This window comes from Primulina eburnea, chromosome 18 (assembly GCF_022965805.1).
Source record: "Primulina eburnea isolate SZY01 chromosome 18, ASM2296580v1, whole genome shotgun sequence".
Classification (NCBI taxonomy): domain Eukaryota; kingdom Viridiplantae; phylum Streptophyta; class Magnoliopsida; order Lamiales; family Gesneriaceae; genus Primulina; species Primulina eburnea.
Window position 1 is genome coordinate 27910082 of NC_133118.1, and position 13642 is coordinate 27923723.

The following is a 13642-nucleotide window of genomic DNA, read 5'->3' on the forward strand; positions in this document are numbered from 1 at the left end:
AGGATGCCGCATCTCCCTTGTTGGATTCAATGATAGCCGTGCGCTTTGCATCTCATTCCGTCGGTAGTGCTCGAAGGGCTCTCCTCCACACTTGTTTAGTTGGGTAGTTCTCACCAAGTTGGGCAAGCTCATTGATGATTTGGGTGAGCCGCCGGAACATGGTGTCGATATCCTCCTTGGGTTCCATCTCAAAGGTCTCGTACTTGAGTTGGAGAAGATCTATCTTCGTTTCTTTGAATTGATTGGTTCCCTCGTGGCAAATCTCCAATTTGTCCCAAATCTCTTTGGCGGAGGTGCAAGCCGAGATTCGGTTGTATTCATTCATATCTAGGGAACAATGAAGAATATTCATAGCTTTAGCATTTTGAGAGATAAGTTTCATATCGTCCTTGGTGAGGTCATCCATTCCCTTAGGAATTTCCTTATCATCCACCGTTTTCATGGGGATATAGGGACCTTTCACCGTTATTTTCCAAAGGTCGTAATTGACGGATTGGATGTATAGAGATATTCTATTCTTCCAATATCCGTAATTGGTACCATTGAAAAGAGGGGGACGATTTGTGGATTGTCCTTGGGCATACTCGCTTGCTAGATTGGCCATTTTAAAAGATTTTGAAAAACTAGGCTCTGATACCACTTGAAGAACCTAAAGGGGGGGTGAATAGGTTCTTTAAGGCCCTTTAGCGTTTTTAAAACGAGTTTGCAAAGATTGCAAACGGAAGACTTGAGGGACAATCACAAATAAAAATGAATGCGTAAAGTAAGTGCGTAAAATAAATGCGTAGTAAAGTAAATGCGTAAAGTAAAGAGGGATAGAGATGTTTATGGAAGTTCGACGAAGAATCGTTTACGTCTCCCCTTCTCGATGAGGATCGAGGTATCACTATGACGACTTGGCTTCAGGAGCTCCAAGCTAGCTTTTACAACCACGCCTCGATGCGTCTACTTGGCCTTGAGGGCTCCAAGGATAGCCACGAACTTTACAACCCACTCGAGAGTATTACTTTCACTCTTTTTCTACAACTCTTTTGATATTACAACTCTTTTAATCAACGCACACAAGAGATAGTAGAAAGCTTTGTAAGAGACAAGAGAGAATGGAGTGGGATGATTGAGAATGCATCCTCAAAGGCCTATTTATACTAGTCTTGGACGCCAAGGTTCGGATCTTCTGTTTATACTTCGGAACGTCCGATGTGATTGAAATCAATTTGCGTAATTCTGGAATGACTTCGGATCTTCCGTTCTTGACTTCGTAGGGTCCGAACATATGCTTCGGAGGGACCGATCAAACTTCGTTTCTTCTGAACAGTTCTTTTAGACAGTGTATGAACAACTTCGGAAGGTCCGAACTCCAGTTCGTACCGTCCGAACATTCCCGCGTTTCCGGATATTTGAAATCTTCAACACTTCGTAGCTTCCGATCATGTCCATCGTAGCGTCCGAAATCTACTCAATCAACAGTCAGATCAATTTGTCTCCGGATTGAAGTAATTTGATTGCTTATGTTCGGAACGTCCGATCCAGTCTTCGGAACGTCCGAACTTGCTCCTCGCAGCTTCCGAACAGCTTCTATTTTGCTTCTGATTGGCACAATTTCGGAACGTCCGAACCAAATTTCGGATCTTCCGAACGTAACCTTGTTCTTAATTTCCTGCATGTCTCAATATAAAACATTAGTACATTTTTAATCCAAGTTTTGGTATCATCAAAACAAAAACTTTGGGATATGTTACAGCATTAAAAACATTAATCTCATCCTCGAGATTTGTATGCGTTTAAGGCGTAACAGACATCACTACAAAATGTAGTGATATTTTAACAGAGTACAAAAAAACTTATTCAATAATCAGTTTAGTCATTTGGTGTAAACTGGTGTCCTTAAAACTGAATGATGATATCTTAAACTGAACTTGATAAAAGGTGCTCTGATTAGTCTAAGCCTGAGTTAGTTTTGCTTGACTAGTCTAGTTCCGGTAAACTATTTTAGCTTTGGACATAGTCAGTTCAGTTCAATTCGTATGACTCAGTTTTAGTCTAGTTCAGTTTAGCTTAGATCAGTTTTGCCTTAAAATTTTGTCAATAAGAAAACATAAATGTTCCAACAATTTTTTTTTTGTTTGACAAAATTAAGCATCAAGTTCATTTGTCTATATGCAAAATCTGTAAGTTCTGATAAGAAAATATTTGATAAACTGATAGCTTCTTAAAAACTATGAAAACTGATAAAATAAACAAAAAAAATACTATATTTTTTGTTATTTGTCTTCACTCCTTTTTCTCTGACTTCTTTGAAGCAGTTCGAGCCTTAAACTCAATAACCTTGTCATCCCTTTTTTTTTCCAACACCAAGGGGAGCAACATATTTTTTTCAAAATGTGTACAACTGAAGTCATCTGAGTTGACATATTGTCGAATTATGCAGATTGCTGTGTGTGAACTAAATAGTTGAGATGCTGAAGAACAGTTTTTCCTCATGGACTCTAGTTTGATAAACAATGTGTTGACATCTCTTGATAGGCATGAGAGGTCATTAGAAACTGTATCTTTGAGATTCTCAACATCAATTGTACTCAGTTTTTGGCTTGTCTTGACCAGTGAAAGAAGAGCATTGATTCCAGTCGGATTAGAAAGAATATCTCCAGTAGGACTCGAAAGAATATCATATATAAGAAGATCATCTCCAAGCTCCAATTCTAGTGATTCAACGATACTTTGAGCTTTTGGATCAGGAAAGTTAATCAACTAACTGATCGGTTCAACAATATCAACTTGCTCAACTGTCTGAACAACTTCAGTTGCAGTTTCTTGAAATTCAATATGGTTTAATACTACAATTGATTCTTCAACTACTGATGAGTTTGTAGAAAGTTGGTTCCTCAAAGATTCATACATGAAATATGTCTCCGGAATTACAACTTCAGTTATTTGATCTTATTCTACCATTGTTGGTTCCTCAGTTTCCATACAGTTGCATCAATTTTTTCAATTTCTGCAATGCTTTCAATCAATGTCTTTACAATTTCATCGGCATCAATCAGTGGTATTTTCTCAACCGGTTCAGTTGACAATTGCACTTCTGGGGTTAAACTGATTGAACATTCAATTGAGCCAACAACTTTCTCAACCAAACTGGAAGATGAATGTAATGCCTGGTTACTCATACAAATGATTAATGATGTGTTTATGTCATTTATTATGTAGTTATTTGACTTATTATGTTTAACGTGTTGATTGAGGGATCGATAGTGAGATCGAATATGATTTATATATTGTCCATGGTGTATTGAGAATGAATACATGTCTTAATAGTGATAGTAAGATGTGTAGATAAAATAGTGTAATGAAAGTTGATATGGAAATGTATGAAATGAGATGAAAAATATGATAGTTCTTACTGGTTTTAGCATAATGATTCGGATATTGATCCAAATTGTGTGATGCCACAACCATTAGAAATTTAAGATATAAAGTTAAGACTTTCATGTTTTGGGTTTTGTCCAAATCATTGTGGAAGACAAGTCAAAAACACCCCGAAGTGTGTCGTGTGTACTTTCGTTCTTACAATGACACATTTTGGTATATTGAGCATAACATTTTACTCAGGCCTCCAAATGACATGAAACTAGTTGGAAATGCAAGTAAAGACATAGGGCTACAACTTTTATGTTTACTAATTTTTCAGATTACGAAAGAAAGAGACGTTTCTGGAGAGATCTTTGATGAAACAATGTGCAGGGCAGAATACGTTTCTGGACAGATCTTTGATGAAACAGTGTGCAGGGCAGAAAGTTTGACGCCCGAGCGGTTAGATCTTACCCCCCGAGTGCCCCTACACCGAAAATTCAGTACTTGGGCAGAATGTTCCGCGCTCGAGCGGTAAGATCTTACCGTCCGAGCGCTGCCTTATATATAAGAAGATAAGTTTCAAAATTTTCAGGGCTTCTTCAACATTCCTCTCCAATTTTCACAGCAAAACTTGATAGAAACACAAGGAAACCTCTTCCAAATGCTTTCTTCTTCCTCTTCCATCATTTTGAAATTATAATTTAGTTCTTCATCACAAGAACATCCTAGGGGTGTAAGTTTTTCCATATCTTTTGATTGTTATATATGTAGGGGTGACTTACACATAGTATAGACATAGTGACTAAATTATTGATATATTTTACAGTATAGGAACGAGAAACGTCTTAACCCAATATTCGTACGCTTGGACTAAAATTTGGCATGTTCTTGAAGTAATACATGAGTAATATTATGTATTTCAAATGCTTCCCATTGATTATTGATATATGTATATTGTTAGTATGTTTATTGGTGAAAACATAGCACCATATTCCATTGTTATGTATTAAATATGAAATACATTCATGAATATTGAAGAGGGGTGATATGTCATGAACATGAACATGAAAGAAAAGAAAATGACTGATTTTTGTATGATATATGAGCTTGTTTATATTATGAGTGGTTTTAAGACCACCAAATCTATTGGCCAATATACGTTCATGGGGCGTAAGGTTATCAAAGGTGCTCCCTCACGTCCAACACAGTAGTAGCTATATAATAAATTAAGCATAGTAGTACATGTCAACTAATGAGGCTCATGTACAAAAATGAACATGAATATATGATGTGGTATGACATGGTTTAAAGATTCATTGTTGATTACGGCTTGATATTTATGTTCTTTCTATGCATATTGATACGTATAAGTGCCAACTTATTGAGTTTTATAAACTCACATAGCTCATGTATTACAGGAGCAGGTAATGAAGATACATAGGATGTCGGTTCGTCAATAGATGCTTGTGACGTGCCTTACCTCGACAAGAACATGTACATCTTATTATATAGCTTCCACATATGTATTATGATAAATTTTATGTCATGGTTTGAAATGAAGTTTATGATTATATGTATAATGATACGGTGTATGTTTGTATATGAAAATATGATTATATATGCATCGATGTTGTTGCTTGAGTTTTGTTACAAAATGTGGGGACATCATTCCAATTTTTTATAAAATGTCAAATTGATACTCTTATTTGAATTACTTCATAATAAAATATACCGTCAATCCCTATTTTGATTATGAGTATAAGTATCATTAATCATGTCAAGTATAGAAGAAGGGTGTCATAATGAAACTGATGAATCATTTTATTTCTTTTGTTTTTCTTGATTCAGTTTAATTGATTCTTTGGTAGATTTTCTTATTCTTGTTGTCAAATGGGATGAACAAGGCCTATCTCCCAAAAGTTGACTTTCATTTGTAGTGAGCTCTATATCCAATTGAGTGAATGTATATCATCGTGGGCAGTTGTACAGGTTGGATCATAATGCATCTTCAGTTCTTCACAAATCAGGGTCAATTTATTAATTCATATTAGATCAAAGAAATACTCCATCCTCTCCAACACATGAACCACTAATACTGCTTCACAACCTTCATCACCATCTTCTCAAGAGCAATGAACTTCTTCAAGGTCTTTTTTTTTAGTTTTCAAGAAAGAGTAACAATCCTAAATTGATACCATTGATCATTATATTCAATTTTGGTGTTTGTGTACTCATTCACTTCGTCCATCAACAGATCTATCTGAGTTTGAATTGTAGAGAGTGATTTAGGATCCTCAGTTGAAACCAACTTTCCTTTTCATATCCCCTCTGTTTCGCTTGAGGAGAATCTTGAGTTCAGTTCAGACTTGGTACACCCAATAAGATCCCTGATAATCTTGCTTTTAGGCTTTTTTGTCAGTAGAGTGGTAGGTGGAGTAACTGTTTGCAAATGAGCAGCTCTCCCAACAAGGTCAAATTTTCTGCAAGCTTAGCAGAAATTTCCTCGTCAGTTGCCTTAGCAGTAGCTCTCTTGGCATCATTTTTGGGCAAAAGCCCATCAGTTTCCTTCACTTTGGTCTTCTTATTCTCCTTCTTCTCAACAGAAAATGGTGCTACCTTGCTCAGTGTTGAGGCTCGTTTAGTCTTGGTGGTTCTAGCTTTCTTGACTGGTAATGGGGATGTTGTCTCAAAGTCACTCTCATGAGTGATCAGTTTCCTCTTGGCTTTTGTCTTTGGAGCTAAACTGATTTTGCACATGACAGCTTTTGATTTCTTAGCTTGAGCTACCTTATCTCCAATATCTTTCTTAATCTCTATCAGTCTTGCTAGTGAAATATTCTTGGGCCTCAAAGCCATGATGCTCTGTGCATTCAACATACTGAGTTTGTGGAAAGTTGATGCATTTAGAGGAATTCCATAACACTCGAGGTAAACTAACTTATGCCTTATCAGTAGACCTTTTATCATACAGTTGATCTTATTATCAATCAAATAATCCCCCTAAATTCATCATTAAGAAAAATCAATAATTTTTAAAATATTTCTAAAATAAGAAAACTTTTGTCTCTGATAGTGGCTCTGTGAAAATATTCGCTGCTTGTTGACAGTTGAGATATATTCTAGCCTTATATTTTTTTCTCAATGTATGATCTCTGATGAAGCAATATCTTACATCAATGTGTTCAGTCTTAGAATGTGGAATTGGATTGTAGATAATTGATGTGGTGCTTATATTGTCACAAAGATTGGTGACTATATGAAATGATCACATAATCTCTCAACTGTTGTTGAATCCAAAGCAGTTGCGCACAACAGCTTCCAGCAGCTAAGTAATCTACTTCATTCGTGTATGTTGCAATGCAATTGTGCTTCTTGCTAAACCAATAGATCAACTTGTCTCCTAAAAACTGTCATGATCCATCATTCCTTTAAGATATTTAAGAATTCTCTTGGAAGCTAAATAATGAGATTGCTTATGATCAAATTGAAACCGAGAACACATACAGACAGAAAAGAATATTAGGTCGACTGACAGTTAGGTATAATAAAGACCCTATTAAGTCTCGATACATGGTTACATCAAATGATATTTTTCCATCATCTTTGTCTAGTTTAACTGATGAGCTTATTGCAGTTACTACCGCAACACATGTTTCCATGCCAAATTTCTTGATTTGTTCCTTTGTGTACTTAGTTTGACTAATAAAAGTGTCATTCTCTAATTGTTTCACTTGTAGACCAAGAAATAATGTCAGTTTACTCATCATACTCATCTCAAATTTGTCATGCATTAATTTAGAAAATTTTCACATAGTTTGGGGTTAGTTAACCAAAAATAATATCATCAACATAAATTTGTACTAATAGATCGTTATCTTCTTTAGTAAATTTAAACAGAGACTTATCAACAATGCTTATGACAAAGTCACGTTCAATTAAAAATTTAGAAATTGTTTCATACGGAGCTTGTTTTAAACCATATAATACTTTGCTTAAGTGATAAACATAATTAGGAAAAATGGTTGATAAAATCTGGTGGTTGTTCAACATAAACTTTCTTGCAGTTTACCATTCAAGAATGCACTTTTAAAATTCATTTAATATATTTTGAAATTTTTGTAAGAGGCATAGGCAAGAAACATTTGGATAGGGATGTCAATGGGTCCGAGTTTTACCCAGACCTGCAATGGACCCGCGTGTATGGGGTGGGTTTGGGCGTACTAAATGGTTCATGGGACGGGTCTTGGGTCCAATTTTTTAGACCCGTCCGGATATGGGGCGGGTCATGAGTCTTATAATACACGCCCCATATATGTGGATATAAATATTCTAGGGTTTTAGTTTTATTAATTTTCATTTTTTTAGTAGCTTAACTCAACCATAAAGATCTTAGCTATTCCTATGTCAACTGTTGCATTTGAATCTGCTCGCAAAGATGGTTTTGGGGTGATGTGAAAGGTAAATAAATCACAGTTTTATTTTGTTGTACTTTTCATTTTAATTTTTTTTATTGTACCTTCTCTCTTTAAATTACATTTTTTTACAATTTGAAATTACAGTTTTATTTTTTCAATGTACCTTCTCTATTTAATTTTGTAGTTAATTTTCAAGTAGTTTACCAACTTGTCCTACCATTCTTGATGAAGAGGAAAATGATCCGGAAAAATGTGTCTGAAATATTGCATACTCGCTGATTTTATATTGATCTGTTTAAATTATGTTATGACTTATTTTTGGGGATGTCAAGATTTTTTTGGAGAGCTAGTAACTCTTTTCTTAATGTAATTCTTTATGTCGTGAAAACACTTTGTTTGTTATTATTAAGTGTGGTCGAATACATGAATTAATTTTCTAAAATGTTGTATTTAGAGGTTTGTCAGTTTCATAATTCAGTCATGTGAGAAGAAAGATACATTTTTTATTTTAAAAAATTCGGGTCTCACGGGTCTCACGGGTCTACCTGGCCTCATTTCGTATTCGAGGTGGGGCGGGTCCGAAGAATATTTAATCAGGGTGGGGCAGGTAATGGGTCAATTTTTTTTCATGGGGAGGGTCTTGGGTTTAGCCAAACCTGCTCCATTGACATCTCTACATTTGGATGGCTTTCAGTCTAGCTACCGATGCATATACTTCATCATCATCAATTCATTCTTCTTGCCTGAATCATTGGGCAACTAGTCTTGCTTTGTTCCTTATTTCAGTTCCATCTTTATTTAGTTGTACACACATTTTGTACTTATTGTCAATCTAGATGAATGATTTTTATTCCTTCTGTAATATGGTTCATAATTGTTGTTATGTGGAACTAGATCAATTGGGTTGACGTCAGTTGGGTTCCGCTCAGTTGAGTTGACAACAGTTTGGTTGGCATTAGTTGAGATCTCATCAGATCTTTGTTCATCAACAAACTGCTCAATTGGAACATCATCTCGTTCACTGATTGATCAAATAGCTCAAGCTCTGGAGATAAAAGTATCGTTTTGTTGATATAGTCCTCATCTTCACTTTCGTCCTCCAAATTGATCACTTCAAGTCGATTGGTCAGTTCACCTAGATCAGTTGACATTGTTTTATACAAACAATGGGTACAGATTCTTCAATATTTAAAGCTCTTTCTTAAATACTAGATAAGTTTTGTTAACTGAAAAATAAAAAAGAAATATACTCTAGTCTGACTTAGCATAAAATGCAGTCAAATGATTTTTCCCATTGTTTTGGATAAAAGATTTGCAACAAAAAATTTTGATGTAGGATACCACATGTTGCTTTCTATGCCTGATCTCATATGATGTCTTGACATGTTTCTTGTTAACCATTGATCTGTTCTGAGTATAGCATGTAGTGTTTATAGGCTCAGCACAAAATCTCTAAGAAATTCCAGAATCAGCAAGCATTATTCTAGCAGCCTCTTTAAGGGTCTTATTCCTTCTCTAAGCAACTCCATTTTGTTGTGGTGTTCTAGTTGATGAAAACTCGTGTATGATTCCATGATTTTGCAAAAAGATAGACGAAGTTTGGTTGACAACTTCAGTTTCTCTATCGGATCTAATTTTGTCAATTCCTTTTGAATTTTCATTTAAAAGTATTTTGAAAATCTTGATCAGTTCAGCAGCAATTTGGTCTTTTGATTTTAAAAAGATTATTGAAGTAAACCTTGAGAAATTATCAACAACAACTAGAGTATATTTCATCCCCCTAAACTCATGACTGAGATATGGCCAAACAAGTCTATATGCAACAGTCCTTAACTTCGGATTGATGAGTTACACCCTTTGTTTTTTAAAGATAATCTAATTTGTTTCTCAAACTGACAAGCTAGACAATCTTTATCTTTGAGAAGTTCAATTTTGGGCAAAGCAATGACCAAGTTATGCTTGTTCAGATTGGCAATGATTCAACCTCTTGTGCCACAACCAATTCTTTTGGTAAATTTGAAGCTATGAAGCACAATGATCCACTTGGTTGAGTAGTACAAATGATTTTGTATGTATTTTCACATATGTCACCTGTCATTATAATGCATCCATAAATATCTTTGATAGTACAAACATGCTTATGGAACTCAATTGAGTAGCCATGATCACACAGTTGGTTCATGCTAATCAAATTGTATTTAAAATTTTCAACAAATAGTATATCTTCAATAATAATGTTACCATAAATAAACTTACCTTTACCTACGGTTCTACCTTGAGAAGCATCTCCAAGTAATATTAGGTCCAGTAAACTGAGTCAGTTTCGATAGCAATTTAGTTTTACAAGTCATGTGTCTTGAACATCCACTGTTCAAATACCAAATTGACTTCTTGATTAATTCAATTCATGTGTCATGCAATCACAAATGAAGAATAACTCTTGGTACCTATATCTACTTGGGTCCAAATGATATTAGTCCTTTTGGAACCCAAAGTTGTTGTGTGTGGTGTGTTCTGTGTGAAGTAGATACAAATGTTGTTTACCCTTTTTAACTTCATTGATTTTCTTGTATTTATATGAACAAGCTTGTTGTTAAAGTATCGGTTATGCTTTTGATATGATCACTCAATCTTGAAAAGCAAATGGACTCAAAACCGGAGTCACGCCCTCGATTCGATGAACAAAGAATGTTGTTTTTGTCCCGATCTTTTGAAACAAGCAACCGTTTTGTGATATTCACATCTAAGCGATGAAAACTTAGCAACAAATATTCATGATAGAATAATAGAATTTCAGACGAACTTTCAAAAACTTGTCTTTGACAATCCGTGCGAAACCAATTGACAAACGCCACAAAAATGAAATCTTTGATAAGTTTGATTTTTAAGAACAAAGCAAAGCCTTGAAAGTTTGAGACAAAACTCAAGAAATTTTTATAAAATTCAATAATCTGAAAAGTGTGTCAAAATTCGTCCAAATATACATCCAAAATCAAAAGGTTATCAAAAAGATAATTATGTAAACAAAAGCTGCATCAAAAAATCTTCGAGGATATCTTAAGACACGGACCCCGTATATGGGTCCGGAGTGGGGTCTGTGTAGACACTGCAATTTCTCATTCTCGAATGTAGTTGACACGGACCCCGTGTATGTGTCCGGAACAGGGTCCGTGTAGACACTGTAATTCTCGTCCTCAAGTGTAATAGGCACGGACCCCGTATACAGGTCCGAAGTGGGGTCCGTGTAGGCTCTGACGTTCTCATCCTGTGAAAGATAATGGTATTCGGGAATTTTCCTCATTTATTGTTTGAATAATGTTATTTTGGCCCCAAACTTACTCCCATACATCACGAACTCTTCGTGACTTTGCACGCTCTCTTGCTCATTACTCCTTGTAGTGCCTCTTTAAATTTCTTTAGTCGTCCTCTTGTGATTGGTCCCTCTGTCAACTCTAAAGGATCACATGCTTTCCTTGGGGCTTGACTAACTGTGTTCGCATCAGCTTGCATTTCATCGAGTTATACCCTAGCTAAACTCGTTCGGTTAGGCTTCCGGTTTGGCTTAGCATTGTAATTCTCAGGAACATAATCAACACCAGACTTTCTGCTTTTACGTATATTTTCAACAGGCTTTGAAACTTGAGTGATAATTTATTTGTGCGCATATAACAAACTGGATTTAACAAACTGAATATAATTTATTTGGACAGTTCCAGTTTTGATTAGTACTTGTCTCGGTAATTCTTTCATTGTTGTTGAAATCGATACCAATTTTGTCTCCAAATGGTTTCTGCAACTCTTGTATTTCAGTTAAGGAAATTTAAGACTTGTTCCAGGATGAAACTAGTTCAGTTAGCTTCATATTCTCAGATTTTAGCATCTGTTCTCATCTTGTATTCTTTCATTATTACTTTTTAGTTTAACAATCTCTGTCTTTAGACTCAATATTTCACTACACTGCTCCCATTCAGGTTCAATTTTACTGTCTAGAAGATGAGTTTGCTTAGCTTTAACTTTTTCAAATGAGAGAGAACGTTTTTGATACTCATTGGTCATGTCATAAAGTGCATTGACAAGGCCCTCTCGTGTAAAATCAGTTAATCTAAAATCAAATTCATGTTCACTAGTAGATTCCAACTCAGCATCATTAGAAATCAAGCACTTCACTTCCTCATTATCATTGGAACTGCTTGAATCTTCTGGTTCATATGATTCAGAATCTGAGTAATCCCATTTTGACTTGCTTATGTTCAGCTGATTTTTCATTTAAAACTGATGGTTCTAGTTTCACAGCAGTTAGAGCCTTAGTCAACTGAGAGGTAGACAGTTGGCCTTCCTCTACAAGAAATGGAAGTGTGGATGAATAGACATGAAGAATTCTTTTTCTTTTTACTTTTGTAAAACAAAGGGCAATGAGGCATAAGTTTTTAAGTCCACAAAGAAGTCATGAAGTTTCATCTTGCTTAAATCTTTGGATTCACACATTGTTATGATCTAAACTTGTAGTAAATGTAGACTACGAGTTTCAGTTTTGGTAGTATTAAGTCTATACTGAATTGAGTTTTTAAGTCTTGAGTCATGAAGTTCCATCTTAGGAGCTTTTAAGTCTACAATAAATTTGTGAAAACCCAATTCAGTTTAGACTTAATACTACCAAAACTGAAACTCCTAATCTACTCAACTGAAATAGGAAACAATATACAAATTGTTCTCAAATACAATGAATTATCTAGCACTTAACGATCCTCAATTATCAGGTACAATTATTTGTAAAATGTGCTAGACTTACTAAGTTTAGATCAAATACTTGAATGCTTCAATCTGTGCAAATGACGTAGAGTTTTATCAAACTAAACTCTTTCTCTATTTGTAAAATCTGAGTCCAACGATTTCGTATTTCAAAATAGATCATTTCTAAGTAAAAAGTGTATGTGGGCTCGTCTTTGGTCCACGTCATCATTCTCTAACATCCGAACAAAATGTAGTGTTATTTTAACAGAGTACAATGAAACTTATCCAATAATCAGTTTAGTGTCTCTGGCATAAACTGATGTCCTTAAAAATGAATGATGTTCTCTTAAACTGAACTTTATAAAGGGTGTTCTAATGTAATTCAGTTTAAGCCCGAGTCAGTTTTGTTTGGCTAGGCAAGTTCGGTAAATCAGTTTAGCTTGTGGAAATAATTAGTTCTGTTCGGTTCAGATGACAGAGTTTTAGACTAGTTCAGTTTAGTTTATATCAGTTTTGCTTTAAAATTTTGTCAACACCAAAACATAAATGTTCGAAAAAACATTGAAAATACGGTACCAATATATGGTATTTGTGTTGTATTTGGATTATGATTTTTCCGATCACTATCTTGAGCGGCTTGTGATGATCAACCAAAGACAGAAGAATAAACAAGGATAGCACCATAAAAGGAAAGAAATAATCACTCGAGAGATTTACGTGGTTCGGCTATAACTAGCCTACATCCACGGGAGAGCAGCCATTCTTATTGATCAAACTCACACTCTTGAAAGTTCCAGCATGCCAGAATTGTCTCTACACCAATACACGAAAGAATACAATCAAGCTTTTATTCCTTGATCTCCCAACCTTTCTCTCGCTCTTTTCTTTTGGTGTATTTCTCTTGTTGCTTTTGTTGTGTTCTGATTTGTATGTGCATCCCTCCTTTTTATCTGAGATCCTTCCCAACTTATTATCCTTGTTAGTTAGCTTGTTGCAACCGCCACCAGCTACTCAAGTTTTATCAGTTGCCTTGTCCAGGAGCCTTTCTTTCGGAAGACACACGTACAACAATCTCCACCTTGACTTCCAAAGATAGGCTGTCCTCCAGTACTCCTTTGGACTATTATGACTCCACCACATTAACT